Genomic DNA, 8624 nt, shown 5'->3' on the forward strand with positions numbered 1-8624 from the left:
GGGCATTTACTGCTCGCCGCGATGCCGCCCCCCGCACGGGGGCCCCCGGGATCGGTCCCCTTTGCCGCCTCAAACCACTCACCGCGCAGCGGAGGCCTCCTGTGCGGACCGGCGGATGGGCGGACAGACGCGCGGACGGGGAGCTCGCCGGGCGCACGCAGGTTAGCGGAGCAGGGGCAGCCGCAGCGCGGGGGCGGGCCGGGAGGACCGCGGTCGGCTCTCGGGCGGGACACGTGGCGCGCGGGGGCCAATCGGGCTCATCCCACCTCCACCCCCCCACCCGCAGTTGCTTTGCTCCTGGAATCTTAGAATGTCACCATTCCAGGAGAACCTCTGTTTGAGCTCAGACCTGGGACTTGAGGCAGAGAGGGGAGGTGGATTTGGCCAAGATTACGCAGCCATTCAGGGCTAGAAGTCAGGGCTCCGGGCTCCTACTTCTGCAAACTCTCCCCCAAAGTCCTAATACTTGCCAAAGCTTTCTTGGGAAACAGAATATTGAGGCTGGACAAAGTTGAGGCCCAAGCCCTGTATCCGCCTGATCAGATTCCATTCTTTAATAGCTCATTGCGTCCGTAATATGACTTACCCACTTTCTGGGAGAGAAGAGCCCGGAGAACGAACGTTGGCCGTTCTTTGGCCAACGTCACGGAACTAGTAAATTGTAGGGTTGGAATGGAAACCTGAGCCAGGTGACTCCAGAGAAGCGCTTATTTATGCTTGGCTCTGGCAAGTGCATAGTCCAAAGGAAAGGGAGACAAAGAGACCAGCAGTTATAATCCAGGGCAGTGGGGAAAACAATAGATTATTTTTAAAAAAAGATAAACGTTGTGAATCCAGAGGAAACTGAGAGTGATGGTGCCCCAGGGGGTTTATAAAGACTTACTGGAGGAGGTAACAGTTGCAACGAAGGTCAGCAGTACCTCCTATCCACTGCCCCCTTAGAAACTCTGCTTTGGTGAAAAGATGGAAAGATGGCAACCCTAGGCTGTCACTCAGCTGCTGAGTCTCCCTGGGCAAGACACTTAACTGCTCTGATTATCAATTTGCTCATCTGAAATATAAGGATAACCAAAGCTTTTTGCTAGGGCTGTCTTCAGTCTGTCCCTGAAGCCTTCTTTAAGCCTCCTACAAGGAGACCTGGTTGGAAAGTATGTCTTTTCATCTCTTCATTTCCCCACAAACATTTATTGAGCACTTGTTGCGTGCCAGGCACTGAACTGGGGGACAGAAGTAAGCAAATGGGGAGAGGGACCCTGACCTGCCCTCATGGAACTTCCGCTCTCTTGGATGACAGATGGTAAGTTAGGTCATTGTTACACTAAAGTGCAGCCAGGTGTAATTTGGGAACTGTAAAGTGCTGTCATGACCCACAGCAGGTGGACCTAGCCTAACCCAGGCTTCTGAATGAGAGAGATGTTAAGCTGTGACCAGAAAGATGACTAGAATCTAGTAAGAGACTAAGAAGAAATTAAAATAATTACCCTAAGATGCGATCCACTGTCAGTAGAAGGGACACCTCCTCAGACAGACTATGAAGGGCTGGCCCCAGTGAGGATGGAGGTGGGCTCTCCTCAGGCATCATAATAGTAGCTGCCATTTATCAAGCATGTTCCATGTGCCAGGCACCGTTGTAAGCACTTTCCTAGCAATGTCACATTTAAGCCTCACAATTCATTAATAAATACGTATTCAGCACCTACTATGTGCCATGTACTGCTTTAAGGAGCTTTATCTGCAAACAACATGAAGATCTCTGCCCTTGTGGAGTCTGCATTCCAGCAGAGGGGAGATAGACACACAATAAGGAAACATGACAACGTGTTAGTAGGTGACAATTGTTGTGAAGAAAAAGAAGAAAAAGCAGATGAAGAGCCCAGGATGACAGGGAAGTGGCAGTGTTATTTAGGGTGTTTTGCAGAGGTTTCGATGAGAAGGTGACACTAGGAAAAAGATGTGCAGGTGAGAAAGGAAGAACGCTGAACAAGGATTTATGGGAAGAACTTTCCAGGAAGAGGAAACAGCTGGAAGAAATACTCCGTAGCAGGAGCAGGTCTGGAATGTTCCAGGAACAGCAAGGAGGCTGTGGGTGGAGTGGAGTGAGTAAGGGGGAGAGTAAGTAACAGGGGAGCAGAGATAAGGAAGGACCAAATCATGGGGGTGGGGGCGGGGGCTTGTGGCCTGGGTAAGACTTTGTCTCTTACTCTGAGGTATTTGGGGAGCTGTTGCAGTGTTGAACAGAGGAGGGACATGACATTTTTTGTCTCCTTTTTTGGGGTAAAATTCACATAACATAAAATCGAGCATTGTACAGTGAACAATTCAGAGGTATTTAGTACATTTTTATTGCGGTGCAACCACCACCTCTATCTAGTTCCAAATTTTTTTTTTTTTAAGATTTCATTGGGGAAGGGGAACAGGACTTTATTGGGGAACAGTGTGTACTTCCAGGACTTTTTTCCAAGTCAAGTTGTTGTCCCTTCAGTCTTAGTTGTGGAGGGTGCTGTTCAGCTTCTAGTTGTTGTCCTTTCAGTCTTAGTTGCAGGGGGCGCTGCCCACCATCCCTTGCGGGAGTTGAACCGGCAACCTTGTGGTTGAGAACCCACTGGCCCATGTGGGAATCGAACCGGCAGCCTTCGGAGTTAGAAGCAGGAGCTCTAATCGCCTGAGCCACCGGGCTGGCCCACAAAATATTTTAATCACCCTAAAAGAAAATCCCATTCGCATTAAGAAGTCACTTTCCATTCTTCCCTCCTCCTCAGCCCCTGGCAACCACCAGTCTGCATTCGGCCTCTATGGATTCATCTATTCTAAATATATCATATAAATGGAATCGTAGGATATATGGTCTTTTGTGTCTGGCTTTGCTCATTTAGCATATTATATCAGTCAGGGTTCTCCAGAGAGACAGAACCGATAGGACATATAGAAACAGATATATATATAAAAGGAGATTTGTTATAAGAATTGGTTCATGCAGTTATGGAGGCTGAGAAGTCCTACAATCTGCTGTCTGCAAGCTGGACAATCAGGAAAGTCTGTGGTGTAATTCAGTCCAAGTCTGAAGGCTGGAGAATCAGGGGTATGTGGGGGTGGTGGGGAGGGGGATATAAGTCCCAGAGTTTGAGGCCTGAGAACCTGGAGCTCCGAGGTCGAAAGTGCAGGAAAAGGTGGATGTCCCAATTCAAGAAGAGAAAGAGAGAGAATTTGCCCTTCCTTCTCCTTTTGCTTCATTTGGGCCCTCAGTGAATTAGGTGATGAGGGCAGGTGGCTTTGCTCAGTCTACCGAATCAAATGCTAATCTCTTAGCTAATCAAATGCGAACCCTCACAGAGACACCCAGAAATAATGTTTTACTAGCTTTCTGAGCATCCCTTTGCCAAGTCAAGTTGACACATAAAATTAACCATCACAATAACATTTTTCAAGTTCATTCATGTTGTAGCATGTGTCAGTACTTCATTCCTTTCATGGCTGAATAATATGCCATTGTATGGATGGACCACATTTTCCTTATCTGTTCTTCAGCTGATGGACATTTGCGTTGTTTCTTCTTTGCGGCCACTGTGGACAGTGCTGCTATAAACATATGTGTACAAATATTTGTTTGAGTCCTCGTTTCTCAGTTCTTTTGTGTATTTACTGACGAGTGGAATTGCTAGTTCATATGCTAATTCTATATTACACTTTTTGAGGAGCTGTTGGACTGTTTTCCACAACAGCTGCACCATTTTTCCCTCATTTTAAAAAAATTTATTACTTTTTTTTTCAGTTCCTCTAGTCCTGGAGAATTCCCTCAGCTCCCAAAGAGCTTTCATGGTTCCCCAACCATCTATATGTGGCCTAACTATTTTGTTCGCTGCACAGAAGCTGTTCGATTGGCCCTCAGTTGTCTCTCAGGAGGAATTGCTCTAAATACAGGCGTACATTCGATGTGTTCTTGGGAGGGAGCGAGCTCAATGTGCACCTATCTAGGACCCACCTCCAGCTGCACCATTTTATATTCCCACCAGCAATGTACAAGGGTGCCCCACATCCTTGCCAAAACTTATTTTCTGTTTTTAATGCCATCCTAGTTGGTGTGACATGGTATGTCATTGTGATTTCCATTTGCATTTCTCCAATGACTAAGGATGTTGAACATCTTTTCATGGGCTTGTTTTGACCATTCATACATCTTTGAAGAAATGTCTATTCACGTCTTTTGCCCATTTTAAAATTGAGTTTTTGTGGCCATCAAGTCATTTTGTTGTTGAGTTCTAAGAGTTCTTTATATATTCTGAAGGTGACATATTTCTTAAAGGGTCACTCAGCCCTCTGTGCTGAGAATGCTGAGTACTGCTGGGACACAAGAGTAGAAGCAGACCTGTTAGGAGGCTTTTGCGGTAATCTGGGCAACAGATGCTGCTGGCTCAGTCGGGGTGGTAGAAATGGAGGTGGCGAGAAGTGGTTACAGACTGGGTAGAGTTGAAGGTAGAGTTAACATGATTTCCTGAAGGGTTGATTATGAGGTGAGGAAAAAAAAGAAAGGAGTCAACCATGATTTCAAGGATGGAGACCATGAACGGAGATGAGCAAAATTGCAGGAGGAGCAATTTTAGGGGTGGAAGTAGGAAAAAGATCAGAGTTTGGTTTTTGACCAGTTTGTTTAATATTTCTAGAAGACATCCAAGAGGCGATGTCAGAGAGGAAGTTGGACAGACAAATCTGGAGTTCGGGAAAGAGATCAGGACTAGAGATATGAATTTGGAAGTCATAGGCATATAAACACCACTCAAGGCCTGAGAAAGAGATGAGTTTATCAAAGGAGAAGAGAACCAAGGGACGCTCCTCCATGAGTCATGGAGAAGAGAAAGATCCAGCAAAGGGAACTGGGGAAGAGCTTGCTGTGAGGTGGAAGGAAACCCAGGAGAGTGTGGTGTCTTGGAAACCAGGTGCAGGTGAGAAAAATGCTTCAAGGAGAAGGGAGTTGTGCCACATGCTGCTCTGAGGTCCAGTAAAACAGGACCCAAGAATCATCATGGATTTAAGCAACCGAAAGCTCAGTGTTTCTCATGCTCTGAAGAGCACACTTGGTGGAGCGTTGGGGGCAAGGGCCTGATAGGAATGGATTTAGGATAACGAGTTGCAACTAACTACTTCTTCCAGGAGTTTTGCTGCAAAGACCAGCGAAGAAATGGGGCAGTGTCTGGCTAGAGAATCGGGGTCAGGAGCAAGGTTTTGGATTATTTGGCTTTTTAAGATTGGGGACATCACAGCATATTTGTGTGCTGATGGGAATGGTCAGATGAAGAGTAAAACATTGATGATGAAGAGTGGGGAGCGACATCTGGAGAGAGAATGGGATCTAGTGTAGAAGTGTAGGGGCTCGTAATATCTTTATTTGCAGTGAAGTGAACTGGTGTTCAGAGAAATAACCAGCCCATGTGACTGAGGCAGGATTGAAAGACGGGTCCCCTTAACGGCTGAGCCCAGGGCCTTATTCCCTGAGCTGCAGAGAAAGGTTAGTATACTGCTCATTCTCTTTGAATTAATCATCTTACTTTTGGGAACGAGTCCTAAGAAACTAATTTGAAATACAGAGAAATCTTTGAGGGCCAACACTATTTTTAACCACAAAAAGGAAACAACCTAAACATCCAGAGGCCATGCAATAGCAAGTAAGCATATGTCACATGGACTCACTGGCTGGTGGAAACAAAGCCTGGAAGGAGGCAAACAAGGGATGGAAATACACTAAAATGACTTCATGTTTTTGGTGCTGTCCCAAGACCCTTCCTCCATGAAGGGGCCCTTCCAAAAGTGTTTGTAAGAGAGACAATGTAATGTGGTGCTGTGGGCCAGAACAATGCACTGGAATTCCAGACTTTCTCACTTCCCTTCTCTGGGTTTTAGTTTCTCTAGTTTAAGAGAAGTCAAGATCTCCGGGCTGCCCTCTGGGGAAGCTGGAAATGGTCAGATACTGCCACCTGTTGGCAGGTCCTGGTTCTGTCGGCCTTCATCAGGAGGAGAGGGTGCCCAGTGTGGGGTATTCCAGACATGGGTCTTATTTTAAGTTCTCTAGAGGAAGGAGCCCAAAGTGGTACTGTTCACATGACCACCAGGAAGACCCACTTCCTCCACAAAAACTCCCCTTAAGGCCTGTCTCAGTGTCTGGCTTTCATCCATAAGACCTGATTGCTTCTCTCTATGGGAGAGAATATAAGGAGTTTCTAATCACTTGGCATGAAGCAGATTATTTTCTGCGATGTGAGGACACTGACTTCCGGGCAGGCAGGTCACTAAGAAGGCGAGGGGATGGAGAAGCAGCGTACAAATGGAAGACAGGCTTAAAACTCACAAAACGAGTTTTCTCATGATTTTTGTTTGTCTCATTAGTGTAAAAGTAATAGGTATGCATTGTAGATAATAAAAGATTTAAAAAATTTAAAGTCATAATCCTACAATCCAAAGATAGCCTGCATTAACACTATGTTAACATACCATTCTTTTTATTATATAACAATAACAACAACAACAATAATAATAGCAACATTTATGGAGTACTTAGGTGCCACACATATACTTTTCTTTGCAAAAAGTTGGAACTTATTGCAAATATTATTTTCTCTGTTACAAATCTTCATTTATTATGAACATCTTTTATGTAATTAACTATTCTTCTTCAACACATTTTAAATAACTATCAAACTCCATTCTATGGCAATAGTATAATTTATCTAATTGCCTAATGTTGGACATTTAGGTTGACTCTGGTTTTTTTCAACATGGCTTTGAGATTGTTTTCTAAAACTTGAATTCCCATTTTAACAGCAGGTATAGGTCTTCAGAAGGCTTCTTGGATATGAGAGCATACAATGGACTTTCCAGGCAGCTCATCACCCCACAGCGAAGTCCAGCCAAGAGATTACCTGGATTCCTAAGGGGATAGTTATAGGAAGGCTGGAGTCACTGTGGAAAGGGTAGGCCTGAAAGCCCCATAGTTAGAAAAAGCTGCACAGTGCGGTGCTTTAGAAGATGGTTTTAACACTAAAAAGCAAAAAACCCTAGGGTTCTGGTTCCATCATGTTCTAGCTGAATGACCATTAACCTTTTTTCATTTTCTGAGATTGTTTTCTTAGTTATAATACATGGGTATTATAAAAGGATCCACCTCAGATTGTTGTTGGAATTCGCTGACATAATGATATAAATCACTTAGCAGCAATTAGCACATGGTAATGAGACAATCAATATAAGCATTGCTACTACTATTATTTAAATGGATAGAGTCCTGGTCTATTCATAATAAGAGGTGGGAGCTAGTTCTGGCTGATCTATGTCCCTGAATTTTGTTTTGTTCTTTCTGTACAATGGTAGAGCGAAGGGGATGGGAACAAATGATCTCTCTTTTTTTTTTATCTCCCAAAAGATCTCTTAATATTCCCTTTGTCCTTATATGTGAAGGCTCTGAGTCTCTAACATTCTAAGATTCCATTTACTGTTGAAGAGTCTGTAAGTGCTTGTCTCAAGAGTCTATGAGATTAAGATTCTATAACTGAGATTCTCTTTTCTGGGATTCTAAGATCCCAGGACTCCCTCAAAATTCTATTGAAAGATTCCATTTGCATGGCATGAAAGCTCTTCTAAACCTGGCAGAAGTTTGCCTGACTAGTTCTTACTATTTTTGTGGATTTCTCCTTAAATAGCACTTCTTCAGAAATTCCTTCCTAATCCTTCCTCCAGTGTGCTTTTTACACCCCTCCCCATGTCTCTCTTAGGATTCTGGTCTTTCCCATCATAACAGAATCTTAATTGGTAACCAGATATTTGTATGATTTGGTTAATGTCTGTCTTTATGTCTCCATTGCTTGGTAAAGTAGACTCTCAATAAATATTTGATGAATGATAAATAAATGAATGATTGAATTCTACAAGTCAAAGATTCCATGAGTATTTAGTCCCATGGTCTATTATTCCAGACCTTCCCTCCCACTCGACTCCACCGGCACCCCAGCCATCCTGAGGGCTAACACCCAGGAAGGGAGTGAACTTTCCAATGCCTGGCCTGTATTTTCCCCCCATCCTCTTTGCTCCCCACCCCTCCATCATTTGCCTCTTTGGGAGCCCTTGGACTAGAGAGAAGGTTAGGCTGTGTCTCTGCTGTTGAAACCATCCTGGAGCAGTTCATTCATTCATCATCCAGCAAATGTTTGTCTAGGGCCCACAGAATGCCAGGCGCTGTGCTGGGAACTGGGACAACATGTGAGCAAAGCAGATCTGGTCCCCGCTTCCACAGAGCTCACACCCTAGAAGACCAGAGATGGACATTCATGACATAATCACACAAATTCTCATACAATGACAAACCATGAAAATGCTGTAGGATGGAGAAGGATAGGGTGCTCTGAGAGCATGCAACAGCCCACAACCTAGACCCAAGACCTTGGGCTCGAGGCCACAACGGGGCATTCTCCAGGACCCCGAACTGGTCCCTTCGGCCTATTATCTGGGACTCCTGGATGCTTTCCTTGTGAATTTCTTCCTGAGGAATGGTCAGTGAGAACTTGGGTTCAAAGCAGTGATGCACCAAACCCTCTGCATTTCCCATGAGAGTCCTGTACCCATCAGGCTGGAAGCTAAGTCAT

At 44.7% G+C, this 8624-nt stretch overlaps 1 protein-coding gene across 4 annotated transcripts in view; it reads right to left on the reverse strand.

The window, feature by feature from the left end:
• The window catches only part of ANXA6 (annexin A6), a 46078-nt gene extending 45637 nt beyond the window's left edge, over positions 1-441 (reverse strand). Inside the window, exon 1 of one of the 4 annotated variants that reach the window (XM_081035942.1) lies at positions 83-441. The gene's annotated coding sequence lies outside the window, so the exon portion shown is untranslated. Of the gene's footprint in view, positions 1-75 lie in introns of all 4 variants that reach the window. The other 3 variants (XM_081035945.1, XM_081035943.1, XM_081035946.1) reach the window with 3 other exon arrangements.
• Positions 442-8624: the final 8183 nt, after the last annotated feature.

The sequence above is a fragment of the Rhinolophus hipposideros genome (genome assembly GCF_964194185.1).
Source record: "Rhinolophus hipposideros genome assembly, chromosome: 23".
Lineage (NCBI taxonomy): Eukaryota > Metazoa > Chordata > Mammalia > Chiroptera > Rhinolophidae > Rhinolophus > Rhinolophus hipposideros.